Raw genomic sequence first — 13404 nt, forward strand, 5'->3', positions numbered from 1 at the left:
GAGGAGTTGAAAATAGGAGCAAAGAGGTCCTTCTGCAATTGTACAGGGCCCTAGTGAGACCACACCTGGAGTATTATGCAGTTTTGGTCTCCAAATTTGAGGAAGGACATTCTTACTATTGAGGGAGTGCAGCGTAGGTTCACGAGGTTAATTCCCGGAATGGCGGGACTGTTGTATGTTGAAAGACTGGAGCGACTGGGCTTGTATGCTCTGGAATTTAGGATGAGAGGGGATCTTGTTGAAACATATAAGATTATTAAGGGATTGGACACGCCAGAGGCAGGAAACATGTTCCCAATGTTGGGGGGTCCCGAACCAAGGGCCACAGTTTAAGAATAAGGGGTAGGCCATTTAGAATGGAGATGAGGAAAAACTTTTTCACTCAGAGTAGTTGTGAAGCTGTGGAACTCTCTGCCTCAGAAGGCAGTGGAGGCCAATTCCCTGGATGCTTTCAAGAGAGAGTTACATAGAGCTCCTCATGATAGCGGAGTCAAGGGATATAGGGAGAAGGTATGAATGGGGTACTGATTGTAGATGATCAGCCATGATCACGGTGAATGGTGGTGCTGGCTCGAAGGGCCGAATGGCCTACTCCTGCACCTATTGTCTATTGTCTAATTTCCAAAAGGTTTGAGAGCCTGTCACCAAACGAAGGAAAAATTAAAACGCAGGACAAAGCTAGCTAGAAATATAAAAAAGACAATCAAAAAACATGTGAACAAAGTGAGCAGTGATTGTAAAGAAAGTGAGACTGGGAAATTAATAGTGGAAAATAAGCATCCATCTTTGTATCACCAACATAGCCAGCAATCACCCCATTTGTATTCATAGAATGGTTATGGCACAAAAGGCCATTCAGCTCATTTTGCTTTTGTTGGCTTTTTAGCAGAACAGCTGTCCAATTCCTCCCCTCTATCCTTTCTCTGTAGTCTTGTAAATTTCTCATCACCATATATTTATTCAATTCTCTCTGAAATGTCACAGCGAAAGCTGTAACCAATGCACTTCAAGTTCTAGCTATATGCCATGTAAAAAGGTTTCACATGTCTCTATCAATTCTCCTTAGCTTTATTTTATGCCAATCCTCAATCTTTGGTCCTCAATCCTATTTTTGATAATTCTATAAAATTCCCCTTGTTTTTCTCTAAGCAGTCACAGTTACTCCGATCTATCCTTGTAAATGTAGTCTCACATTTCTGGAACCATGGTCATAAATATCTTCTGGACTCTAATGCCTTGACATCCTATTGAAATTGAATTGGCCAGAAATGACCAGACACATCGTTTAATAAAGTTCTGCACAATTTCCTGGGTTTTAATGTTTCTATTGATAAAGCCCAGAATTGTGCATACCTTAACTGTTTTTTTAGCCAGCCCTGCAATTTTCAATGATTTTGTGCATTCATATCCTCAGGTCCCTTTGCAGCTGCATTCCTTTTAAATCTGTTTTCTTTATTCTACATTGTCATTCCTGGCTGCTAAATTTGCTGAAGACTCTAAGATGGGTAGGAAAGTGTGTTTAAAGAAGACATATAGATATTTACTACATCTCTCTCTTTATTCTTTTCAATATTAATTCACCAGCCTCTCTTCTTTTACAAACAATGCTCACTTTGTTTACACATTTTGTTTATCACCCTTTTCACATTTCTGGCTAACTTTGATCTATCTTGTGTCATCCACAAACACAGAAATTGTGGCTTGCATCCTTAAGTTTATGTCAATAATATAAATCAAATAAAGCAATGGCTCCCACGCCAGTGGGGAAAGCCATTATTCACCTTCTGCCTGTCCGACAATCAGCCATTCACTAAGACCCTCTGCTTTCAGTTACACAGCTAAGTTCATATCCAAGCTATCAATGTCCCTTTTATGCCATATTCTGTACTTCAACTTGCTGATAAGACTGTTATGTGACAGCTCTTCAAAAGCCTACTGGAAGTCCTATATACTACATCAACTGCATTACCCTCAGACACCAGCAACACTCTGTTTACAAAAACTTGCCCCAAACTTCTCTAAACTTATCCCCTCGCATCTTAAAGCTATGCTGTCTAATCTTTGTGATTTCCATCTTGGCAAAAAGGTTCTGTCTATCCTATCTATACCTCTCTTAATTTTATATACTTTTATTGGGTCTCCCCTCAGCCTCGGGTGCTCCAGAGAAAACCATCCAAGTTTGTTCAACTTCTTATTAACGATGATACCCTATAGGCCAGGCAGCATTCTAGTACACCTCTTCAGCACTCTCCAAAGCTTCAAAATCCTTCCTCAAATGGGGCAACCAGAACTGCACACAATACTCCAAATGTGGCCTAACAAAAATTCCATAAAGCTGCATAAAGCTGCTGTTCTCAATGGCCCAACTAATAAAGGCAAGCCTACCCTATGCCTTCTTTACTACTCTATATACTTGTGTTGCAACTTTCAGGGAGTTTGGACTTGAACCTCCAGATCCCTCTGCTCATCACTGCTGTTAAGGGTCTTGCCATCAATTGCATACCTTTCCTCTACATTTGAACTCCCAACCTCATACTTGCTCGGTTAAACTCCATCTGTCATTTCTCCATCCATTCCTGTAGCTGAGCTCTATTCCACTGTTTACTTTGACAACCTTACTCACTGTCTTCAACCAGGGCTGTGGAGTCGGGGTCGGAATGGTGGAGTCGGAGCGATTTTGGTGCTGCTGGAGTCGGAGTCAGAGTCGGTAAAAGAGTTCCAACTCCAACCTCAACATAAATTTCAGAGACTACGTAAATCGGGAAAAAACCCCACTTTTTAAACATACCGCACACTTTATTCCCACCCGAGAGAATGAGAAATCACATCAGTGCTGCCATCTGGCGGCAGAACGACGAGAAACAAACGCCATCACCAGCTGATTTCCCTGCACCTGCTACTGAGTGAACATGTCTGGATAATTTCTGAATTCAAAAGGTAAATTTAGTCATTTATTTATGGGGAAATATATTATAAATGAATATAGATTACGAATTTTCACGATTTACTGCAAAATAAATCATCAGTGATGATTAATTCCTTCTCAATAGCAGTAAACACTAGTCTTGGCAAAGTGTCAAAGAATTTCGTAATTTTTCGTCAATACAAACCATGATTTCTACTTTCAGCGGGATGCTTGACACAATATTCTAGGTTTAAAGTGTTAGTAAGGGGTTACGTAATGAAAGAAAAAAAAGGTTAGGGCTCATTTAGGTAAAAGTATAGTAAAAACCGGCTAACCTAAACTAACGGGGGACTGCGTTCCCTTGCCCCCCTCCTCCCTTAACCTAACCTAACTAACGAGGGGGGGCTACATCCCCTTCACCCCACTAATCCCTTAAAACAAGTTTCCTCAAATTATTTAATTATTACCAATGAATAGAGACTACTAAAGTGAGTTAGTAAAGGTAAGTAAAGTATATCAGTGAAAGAGTTTTGAACTGAAAGGAACAGCTCAGTCAGGAAATATGTGGAAACAAGATAAAATGCTGTGAGTAACTGAAATTGCGTTTTAATGCATGACAAAAGAAACAGATTCAGGATGTTGGGACTAAAAAAAGATAAGATGCCCGATTGTTAAGTCAAACCACTTTGAAAGACAAATGTGATCCAGACAAGATCAGAACTGCTGCCAGGAAAGAATAGAGCTAGTGGAGGGATGTGCTGAGGAATGTACTAAGGAATGTACTGACTGTGTGATTAACTGCCTGTGAAAAATCAGGTATAAATGTACTGTTTCCGCTCAATATTATTGAGTGGGACCGCGAGGGGCAACGAGTATGTAGCTCTCTCACTCCCGCACGAGTAATAAAGAGGAATTGGTACATGATTTGGTTCCCTGCTGAGATCCTTTAAGAAGACACCAGGTAAAGAATTCTGTGAAGCGAATAGGTCAGACTACGTGTGGTCTGTGTAAATTGGAATCGATTTTTGTGAATTGAACAGGTCAGATGACTCGGGGTCTGTGTAAATTGGTACAGAATTTTTGTGAATTGAGCTGATCAGACTACTCGGGGTCAATGTAAATTGGTACAGAATTTTGTGAATTGAACAGGTCAGACTATGCGGGATCTGTGTAAATTAATAGTAATAAAGAGGGCTGAAATGGGACAAGCCCTGGATAAGAGTGATGGTGGAGCTCCAGTACAGCACATGTTACTTAGACCGTAAAGGAAAACGTAAAGACATAAAACTAAATTAAACTGAATTAGTCAGCAAAAAAATCTCCTGAGGGACAAGCTGGACAAGCTTCACTTACAAAGTTCATTACTGCAGACAAAGTAACTGTAACGATGACCACAGAAATGTTTAAGAAGCACCTTATCGAACTTGTGAAACTGAAACTCTCTAACCCCTCGCCCTCTTTTCCTCATTAACATATTGCATTAAAGTGATCTATTGTACTGGAATCTATCCAAATCCTAATATGTAGTTGGACAACTAGCTGAAGATTTTCCAACAACCTAAGGTTGTACCTGATCAGATACTAAAATTAATATCATTTGTTATACAGAATATAATAGGGGAGAAATTGGTTTTCATTTGTTCCCCACAGTTTGTTGCAACCTGATCTCCAGATGTGGTGCAAACAGGTGGTTGATCCACTGATCTCAAATAAAAAAACTATAGATCTTCATCAGTTGTGATGAAGGTTTGGTTTGGTTACTTATTGTCACGTGTGCGGAGATACTGTAATATGCTTGTTCTGCATGTCATCTAGTTATGAAATTCCATATACAAGTGCAATAAATCTTCTTCTGGAACAGCACACACAGAGTCACCACATTCCAGTGTCATCTTGCAACGAACCTCAAGCTTGTTTCTCGCTGCAGAGAAAGCTGCCTGTCCTGTTGATTACAGGTAACCCCTGCATTATGCCATTCGGGATACAGAAATTCCCCCTTGTGGAATTTGCAAATCGCAACCCAAAAAGACCAAGATATAACATTTGTTTAAGAATTTATGTGGAGGGGAGAGCAAGAAATCAAATAAATAAAAACTAAATGTGAAACTATAAATGTCGTTTTTTTTCCTACTCTCATTTCTTTACTCATGCAAAATAATGTGGTGGTTTTTTAAAGTGTGGTTGCCTTGTATTACTGTCTGGCAGTTTGTTTCTCCAAGAGTTTTCTATATTATATACTTACAAGCTGTCTGCAAAAAGGCCAGCAGGTTTAAACGTTCTACTTGCATGAGTAGGATACCAACATTTTCCACTTCCACATGGACAGTGGGATGGGGAAGAAGCGGCCAGCGACTGTTTAACTGTTACAAGACCCGTTGGGGGGTCTCTCCTGCTTTGGTGCAGCACCCCCTCCTCCCCTTCCTCTCACCCATCCCCTTCACCCCTTCCCTCTCCCATCTCCCAGACCCCCTGCCCCCACTCTTCACCCCTCCCTCCCCTCTCCCTCCTTTACCCCCTCACCCCCACCCCCGCCACCCACTCCACTCTACCCCTCCCCTCCCACTCCCCTCGGCCTAATCAGTGGAGCCGTTGCGAGGCGGGGAGTACCCCCGTGGCCGTGTGCCAGCAAGGAGGGAAAGAGGGAAAAAGCAATGACGTCGCCCCCGTTTCTCCTGCGAGCGGAAGCATCTCCTGCAGCTCGGCTGCAATCTGCGGCGGGGAATGATAATGACGGCATGGACCCGTTGCTGGGCGGGGAGTGTCTCCCGGGGCCGTGGGTGGGCGAGAGTGGACAGGGAGAAGGCACTGATCTCAGCTCCATTTCTCCTGCTGCGATCGGCGGGGAGCAGTGGGGACGGCCTTCATCTTGGACCCTCTGCCACAGCCTCTGTGGCGCGCTGCAGCATGGGAGGAACGTCAGGCGCGGGTCACACCGGGACGGGCGCCTGTCCTCCCGCTGGTCCTCCGGTGGGGGGCGGGGGGGGAAGCGCATTTATTAAAGTTTATCAGGTAATTTGTTTTTAAAAAGTAACAAAAGTAGGTTTATTCACCCCACAGGGGAATGGTGAGGAGGGCGAGCCTAAAATTGTGGCGCTATCGTGTACTGTTTTGGCTGTGTAGAGAGCATGGTACACACATAAACGCAAACAAACCAAGAGTTGAAGTAGTTTTCTAGACCAAGTGGATCTGTTGGGCCTAAACCTCTCCTGCATTGGTGCAGCACCCTCCCCATCCCCTCTCCCCCGCTTTACCCCTCCCCCACTCTCCCCCCTCCCTCCTTTGGAGATAGATTTAAACTTTAAAATGTGAATATCTTTAAAAATATAACACCAATTTCAATGAAACGGTGAGTAAGGTGGGGCTAAAATTGTCGCGCTATCGTGTACCATTTTGGCCGTGGTTCAGGAACAAACAAACAAACAGAGAGTTTTAGTATATAGAGATATATACTGGACCAAGTGGACCCATTCCTCGTAGAGGGGGGACAGGGAAGGGGAGAGGTTGCCACTCACCTCGGCACCGTGGCGCCAGCGCTGCAGCCAGAGCGAGCCGTGGACCCAAAGCCTCTCCTGTATCGGTCTAGCTCCCTGCTCCCCCCCCACTCCCACTCAATCCCCCTTATCCCCCCTCCTCCCCCCACTCACCCACTGCACCCCCCACTCCCTCCACTCCCCATGCCCCTCCTCCCCCCCCACCCTCCACTCCCCTCCTCCCCCCCCACCCTCCACTCCCCCCCCAACGCCCACTCCCCCTCCCCACCCAACGCCCACTCCCCCTCCCCACCCAACCCCCCACACTCCCTCCCCCACCTCCCCACCTCCCCACACCCCCATCCGCTATCATGTACCGTTTTGACTGTGTAGAGGGCATGGCACACACATAAACACAAACAAACCAAGAGTTTTAGAGATAGATGGATGATAGCTTCCTTATCAAGAGACTAGATGTCTTGGCCTCCTACTTGTGAAGGATTGAGCATCCATTAAGTCAAGTCAAGTCAAGTCAATTTTATTTGTATAGCACATTTAAAAACAACCCACGTTGACCAAAGTGCTGTACATTTGATTAGGTTCCAATAGAAAAAAAAATGAAAACATACAGTAGCACGCAAACAGTTCACAGCGCCTCCTCAATGAGCCTCAAACGCTAGGGAGTAGAAATATGTTTTGAGCCTGGACTTAAAGGAGTCGATGGAGGGGGCAGTTCTGATCGGGAGAGGGATGCTGTTCCACAGTCTAGGAGCTGCAACCGCAAAAGCGCGGTCACCCCTGAGTTTAAGCCTAGACCGTGGGATAGTGAATAGCCCCAAGTCGGCCGATCTGAGGGACCTGGAGTTAGAGAGGGGGGTTAGAAGATTTTTGATGTAGGGGGGGGAGTGTCCATTTAGGGCTTTATACGTGAATAGGAGGAGCTTGAAGTTGATTCTGTACCGTACAGGGAGCCAGTGGAGAGAGGCCAGAATCGGGGTGATGTGGTCCCTTTTACGGGTACCCGTCAGGAGTCTCGCTGCGGCGTTTTGGACCAGTTGCAGGCGGGACAGGGAAGATTGGCTGATCCCAGTGTATAGGGAGTTGCAGTAGTCTAGGCGGGAGGAAATGAAAGCGTGAATGATTTTTTCTGTGTCGTCGAATTTGAGGAAAGGTTTGATTTTAGCTATGGTTCGAAGTTGGAAGAAGCTGGCTTTTACCACAGCGTTGACTTGCTTATCAAATTTTAATGCAGAGTCAAATATCATGCCGAGGTTTTTGACATGCGGTTTGACTAGGCAGGATATGCTTCCAAGACTGCCTGTTATCAATTTGATGGAGTCGGGGGGGCCGAATAGGATGACCTCAGACTTGCTCTCATTTAATTGGAGGAAGTTCTGTGCCATCCAACATTTTATGTCCTCAAGGCAGTGTGAGAGGCTGTTTAAATTTGACTGGTTGTTGGGTTTCAGGGGGAGGTAAAGCTGAGTGTCATCGGCATAGCAGTGGAAAGAAATGCCGTGCCTTTGAATGATTTGGCCAAGGGGGAGCATGTATAGAGAGAAGAGAATGGGGCCTAGGATTGAGCCTTGTGGAACTCCGCAGGAGAGGCTAGCTGGAGCAGAGGAATAACTGCCTATGTTGATGGCGAAACTCCTATCTTTGAGGTACGAAGCGAACCAGCTCAGGGCAGTGCCATCAATGCCAACCGCGTACTGGAGACGGTCAATAAGGATGGTGTGGTCCACTGTATCGAATGCTGCGCTGAGGTCGAGAAGGAGCAGGATTGCACAGTCGCCGGTGTCGATGGCGAGAAGCAGGTCGTTGTGTACCTTCAACAAGGCAGACTCTGTGCTGTGGTGGGCTCTGAAACCTGACTGGAAACTTTCCAGGATGGTGTTTTGGTGCAGGTAGGGCACTAATTGGTTAAGGATTGCCTTTTCAAGGACTTTTGACAGGAATGGCAGTTTGGAAATGGGTCTGTAGTTGCTAGGCAAGGTGGGGTCTAGGTTAGGTTTTTTCAGTAGGGGCTGGACCACCGCGTGCTTGAAACTGGTTGGAACAGTGCCAGTGGCCAGAGAACTGTTGATAATAGAGAGGATGCTGGGACCAGCTATTGCAATGACATCCTTCAGAAGGGCAGTGGGGGCAGGATCAAGGGGGCAGGTTGCAGGTTTCATAGCGGAGATAAGCTTTGCAAGGGAGGATAGAGTGACGGGTTGGAAAGGTACCACTGGACTTCCTTGGTACACATAGCAAGCAAAGACAAACCGTTGTGAATTTTTCAGTGTGTAAAGTCTGCATGAATGTTTTAGATAAACAACCAACAATTTTAAGAGTGCAGCTGATTAGTGTCTCGATACTAACTGAAGAAAAGTCACCTGTCCATTCCCTTCACAGATGCTTCCTGACCTGCTGAGTTCCTCCAGCAATTTGTGTTCTGCTCAAGGTTCCAGCATCACAGTTCTTTGTGTCTCTGTCTAGATATGAACATAGATTTTGTCCTGTCCTGTCCAGAACATTGGACATTCATTAGATTGTTCATCTCACTCTGTAACAAAAAGAAACTGCTGGAGGATCTCAGTGGGTCAAACAACGACTGTGGAGGGAAAGGGGATTGTCAACCTTTCAGGCATCAGAACTCACTGATTAACCTCAGCAGCTTGTATTGTGTTCCAGATTACAGCATCGGCAGTCTCTTATGTCTCCCTTTTAAGAAAGATAGACACAAAAAGCTGGAGTAACTCAGTTGGCCGGGCAGCATCTCTGGAGAGAGGGAATGGGTGACATTTTGGGTTGTGACCCTTCTCAGACTTTCCACTGACTCCCTTTTGGGATATTTCTTTTGCCTTTATTCCAGCCTAGGTAACCCTTCTGCCAAATCAGCTACACTTTCCATTCCCTGTTGTCACCCTCAGACTTCAATCTGAATGAAAACCCCTTGTAGGGAACATCGTTAACATGGGATGGACTTAAATTGTGCAGGAAGGTAGCAAAATGTTCTCCACTATCTCTTTCATAGAATCACAGAGTTACAGAGAGATATAGTTTGCCAATTAACCTATCAACTTGTGCATCTTTATGATGTGGGAGGCAACCAGAGCACTTGCAGGAAACCTACATGGCCATAGAGATAAATGTACAAAGGCTACCCAGTCAGCACCCAAGGCGAGGATTACTCTGGAGTCTCTAGCACTGTGAGGCATGAGGGACTCTACTAACTGTGCCACAGTACCACCTTGTTCCTTTCTAGTATTTAACTTTTCCTATCCGTTGGCAAAAAGGTCAGCAAATTAGTCGGTTGAATAGCACATTGCTTTTAATCCATTTAAAATCTTATATGTATCATTAAACAAAGGCCTTGTAAACCATAGCTTATTGTAAAGCATTTTTCCACAATAAAGTTAAACCGGTGGTTATGCTGAATGTAAGAGCATGGAAATTAGTATGGAGCTTGTCCACACTCCGAGCTCACTCAAAACCGCCGCATGTAATCAGACTTCATTAGAAATCCTTGTAAATTGCTGGAGGAACTCAGCGGGTTCTGATGCAGAGTCCAAATGCGAAATCATCAATTTACAGATGCTGCTTGATCCATTGAGATTGGGTTTCTTGCTCCAGATTGCAACACCTACAGTATCGTGTGCCTTTCGCTTGTTACTACGTGGCAAGGGGTCTTCGACCTGAAAGATTAACCCTGTTACTCTTTCCACAGATACTGCCTGACCTGGTGTTAAAGCACGGTTTCAAGTCAAGAGAGAGGCAATAGTGTTTTATCGTCATATGTCCCAGATAGGACAATGATTTTTTTTAAATTTGGAACAGCACAACAGAATATGTACACATAGTACACTGCAAACAATATAATAAACGACAAATAGTTAACATTTGCGGTGATTTCTTTAATCTTTCGTTTTAATTACTACTGCGAGTGCTCCCTGTCTACCGATTTTCGGTAGTTACTAGATTGGGCTTTCATAAAACTGGGATTTGTGACTTCGGCTTTTGACTTTGTTAAAATTACGTTTAACCCCTGAAGGAAGTAAATAGACAATAGGTGCAGTAGGCCATTCAGCCCTTCGAGCCAGCACCACCATTCAATGTGATGATGGCTGATCATTCTCAATCAGTACCCCGTTCCTGCCTTCTCCCCATACCCCCTGACTCCGCGATCATTAAGAGCTCTATCTAGCTCTCTCTTGAATGCATTCAGAGAACTGGCCTCCACTGCCTTCTGAGGCAGAGAATTCCACAGATTTACAACTCTCTGACTGAAAAAGCAATTGTGTGGTGCAGAAGGCGTATTTACTAAGGTAGAGAGAGTCCTCTCAATTGACCTGGCCCATAGTTTCACTTCACTGATTTGCTGTGGGTTTGATATCTGCTTGAACATTTTACTGTCCTCACCTGTGAAACTCAGTGAGTGGAGCAGGGCCGGCCGGCCGGCTCGGGGCGCGGATGCCGCGGGCGACAGCTCCTCGTTGCATCAGCCGGAGCTCGCGGCGGCCGCAACTGCCTTCTCGTGAGCGACGCGCCTGTCGACCAATCAGGCAGCAGGTATTCAGCCTCACGACAGCAAGCCGACCAATGGGCGCAGCGGGAGGGCGGGCTCTCGCGGGTGGAGTTCGCGCAGGCGCCGTCACTGGTCGCATCGCTGAGGTGATCGGCGGCGGCGTGGGTTCGCACTTGGTAACGTTGTATTTGCAGTTAGTTCTAACCTCGTTCGATCGATGTGCCGGCTTACCGGCGGGGACTGAGGTCTCTGAGGGCGTGGGCAGCCGGCCGCCGGCCCTGAGAGGCCGCCGCACTCCTCCGGCGGGTCCCTCGTTAGCTTCAGCCCCTCGTTAGCTTCAGCCCCTGGGCGCCGTGGGTGAAGCCTCTGCAGCGTGACATTAGCCTGGCCCCTTGTTCATTGTGGCCCATTGCTGGTGGGTGAAGCTGGTCAGAGACATTGACCAGGCCCTCTGGTCAGTTTCAGCCCTGGTACATTGGACAGTGACATTGGCCAGGCCTTGGTGAGTTTGGTCCACTACTGGTGGGTGAAGCTGGACAGTGACATGGCCAGTTTCACCCCCTGGTACACTGGATAGTGACACTGGCCCACTACTGGTGGGTACAGCTTGGTCTGGTGTCATGGGCCAGGCCTCTAGTTATTTTAACCTGTTGCTGGTTGATTAACCACTCACAAGGCAGTGACATGGGCTGGGACCCCCTGGTTAGTTTGGCACACTGCTACTTGGAAAAGTCCTGAAGTTTTGATCTGGTTAACTTGGGCCACTGCTGAGTACCCATCTGCATTGCAGTACTGTGAAAAAGATTGGGCGATTTGATGCCTTGTCAGCATTACAAAAAGATTTATGTGGTGAGTCGTGTAGGAAGAAGGAATGGGTGATGTTTCGGGTCGAGATATCTGGAGAAGGGTCTCATCCCGAAACGTCTCCCATTCCTTCTTTCCAGAGAAAAGTTGCCTGTCCTGCTGAGTTACTCCAGCTTTTTGTGTCTATTGTATGTGGTGATTTATTGCATTCCTATCTGAAAATTTGCTGTGCAATTATTGGCTGCTGTGTTTCTTGTATTAAAAGGGGAAGCAGATAACACTGTCCTGTGCAAGTAGTACATGGTTGCCTTGTGGTGGATGACATCCATATATGAAGGAGTTGATGGATGTCTTTATAAAAACTTACTTGATGTAAGTTTTTGTTGGTCTGGTGATTAATCATCAGGAGCCCGCGGAGAGAATAAACCTTGGTTTCTTTTTACAGCAGGAATTTGAAACTGAAACTGATTATCCTATTTAAACTTTGTTCAAGAGGTGGATCTTACAGTTTAGAAAAACAAGGAGAGCTTTTGCTCTTTCTATCCCCCTCCCAACAGAAATGTTGTACAAATATGCCCCCAACTAATGTATTAATTCCAATTCTGAACACTATACTTTCAAAAGGGTGTTAAGACTTAGCAGAAGTTGCAGAAGATGACTCTGGAAATGTAGAATGATTTATGGATTGACCTGACAATGATGGAGCCAAAATTGCTGAGGAGATGTAATAGTGGTTCAAAATATTTTGGACAGAGTATAAATTGAAAGTGTTTCCAGTGGCAGGATCGTTGGAAAAATGGGACTAACTGGATTGCTTTCCAAAATAATTGGTACCTAAAACTCAACTAAACTGACTGCTGCACTCTACTGATTGGAAAATGGAAAACCACAGTTATATCTTCACAACCTTGGAATTTAATTAGATAATCAAAGTAGTGAAGCCACACTTTTTATTTAAATTGGTGTCAGGGATGTTTCCAATCATTTTCATTATTTGCAGTTTGATGGTCTTCGCTGCGGGCGGCACATTGATGGATTTTAGACTGTACCCTGTTCTTGAACTCTTGTCCTGCCAGGGCACTGGCTTAATTTATTGGAATTGTCATCATGCCAGGATACAATAGATACTGAGATGCTCCATCTACCTGTCATCAGAATTTTATTGGAAAGAATCAGAACTATTGTGAAAATAGGGTAACACTCAGGAAAATAAAAATTGCTGATAATATTTTCTGCCATACAATATTAAGAAGACAAACATTTTTTGCAGTGAAATGAGGAAGGTGCTCCCCCACATAAATTTCAGAATAGGTAGAAATGATTTTAAAGGGTGATAACAAACATGCATATAATTATTTTTATTATTTGTTTTTTTGTTGCTTGCTCTTCTTCTAATGTGATTTGGCCTTGACATATTGCAGCAAGATCTCAGTCAGATTACCAATCTGAATGAATTTTTCTGGTTTTAATCTGGGATTGTTATGCTTTTCAGTATTTTTGGCTGGTAGGTTTAAGCTCTTTATAAGCCAAATTGCTGGTATGAGTACATGATAACAATACTGACTATGGCTGCCTTTAAGTAATTGAAACGCTTCTATTCCTATTGAAATAGCTTGCTGTCTTGAGCTAAATAATGCTGCAGGAACATCTGTTCATCAAGACATGACTTTCGTTTGAAAGGTAAATTGCCATGGAAGGAAGATTAATTTTTGTTA

General features: G+C 44.8%; 1 protein-coding gene across 4 annotated transcripts in view; it reads left to right on the forward strand.

Annotated features, from left to right (window-relative positions):
• Positions 1 to 2833: 2833 nt before the first annotated feature.
• aars1 (alanyl-tRNA synthetase 1) overlaps positions 2834 to 13404 on the forward strand; it is a 54655-nt gene continuing 44084 nt past the window's right edge. The window contains exons 1-2 of one of the 4 annotated variants that reach the window (XM_078400625.1): positions 11031 to 11061; positions 11955 to 12061. The gene's annotated coding sequence lies outside the window, so the exon portion shown is untranslated. Of the gene's footprint in view, positions 2938 to 5813; positions 5915 to 10977; positions 11062 to 11954; positions 12062 to 13404 lie in introns of those variants that run through there. The other 3 variants (XM_078400627.1, XM_078400626.1, XM_078400624.1) reach the window with 3 other exon arrangements.

This window comes from Rhinoraja longicauda, chromosome 6 (assembly GCF_053455715.1).
Source record: "Rhinoraja longicauda isolate Sanriku21f chromosome 6, sRhiLon1.1, whole genome shotgun sequence".
NCBI classification, from domain to species: Eukaryota; Metazoa; Chordata; class Chondrichthyes; order Rajiformes; family Arhynchobatidae; genus Rhinoraja; species Rhinoraja longicauda.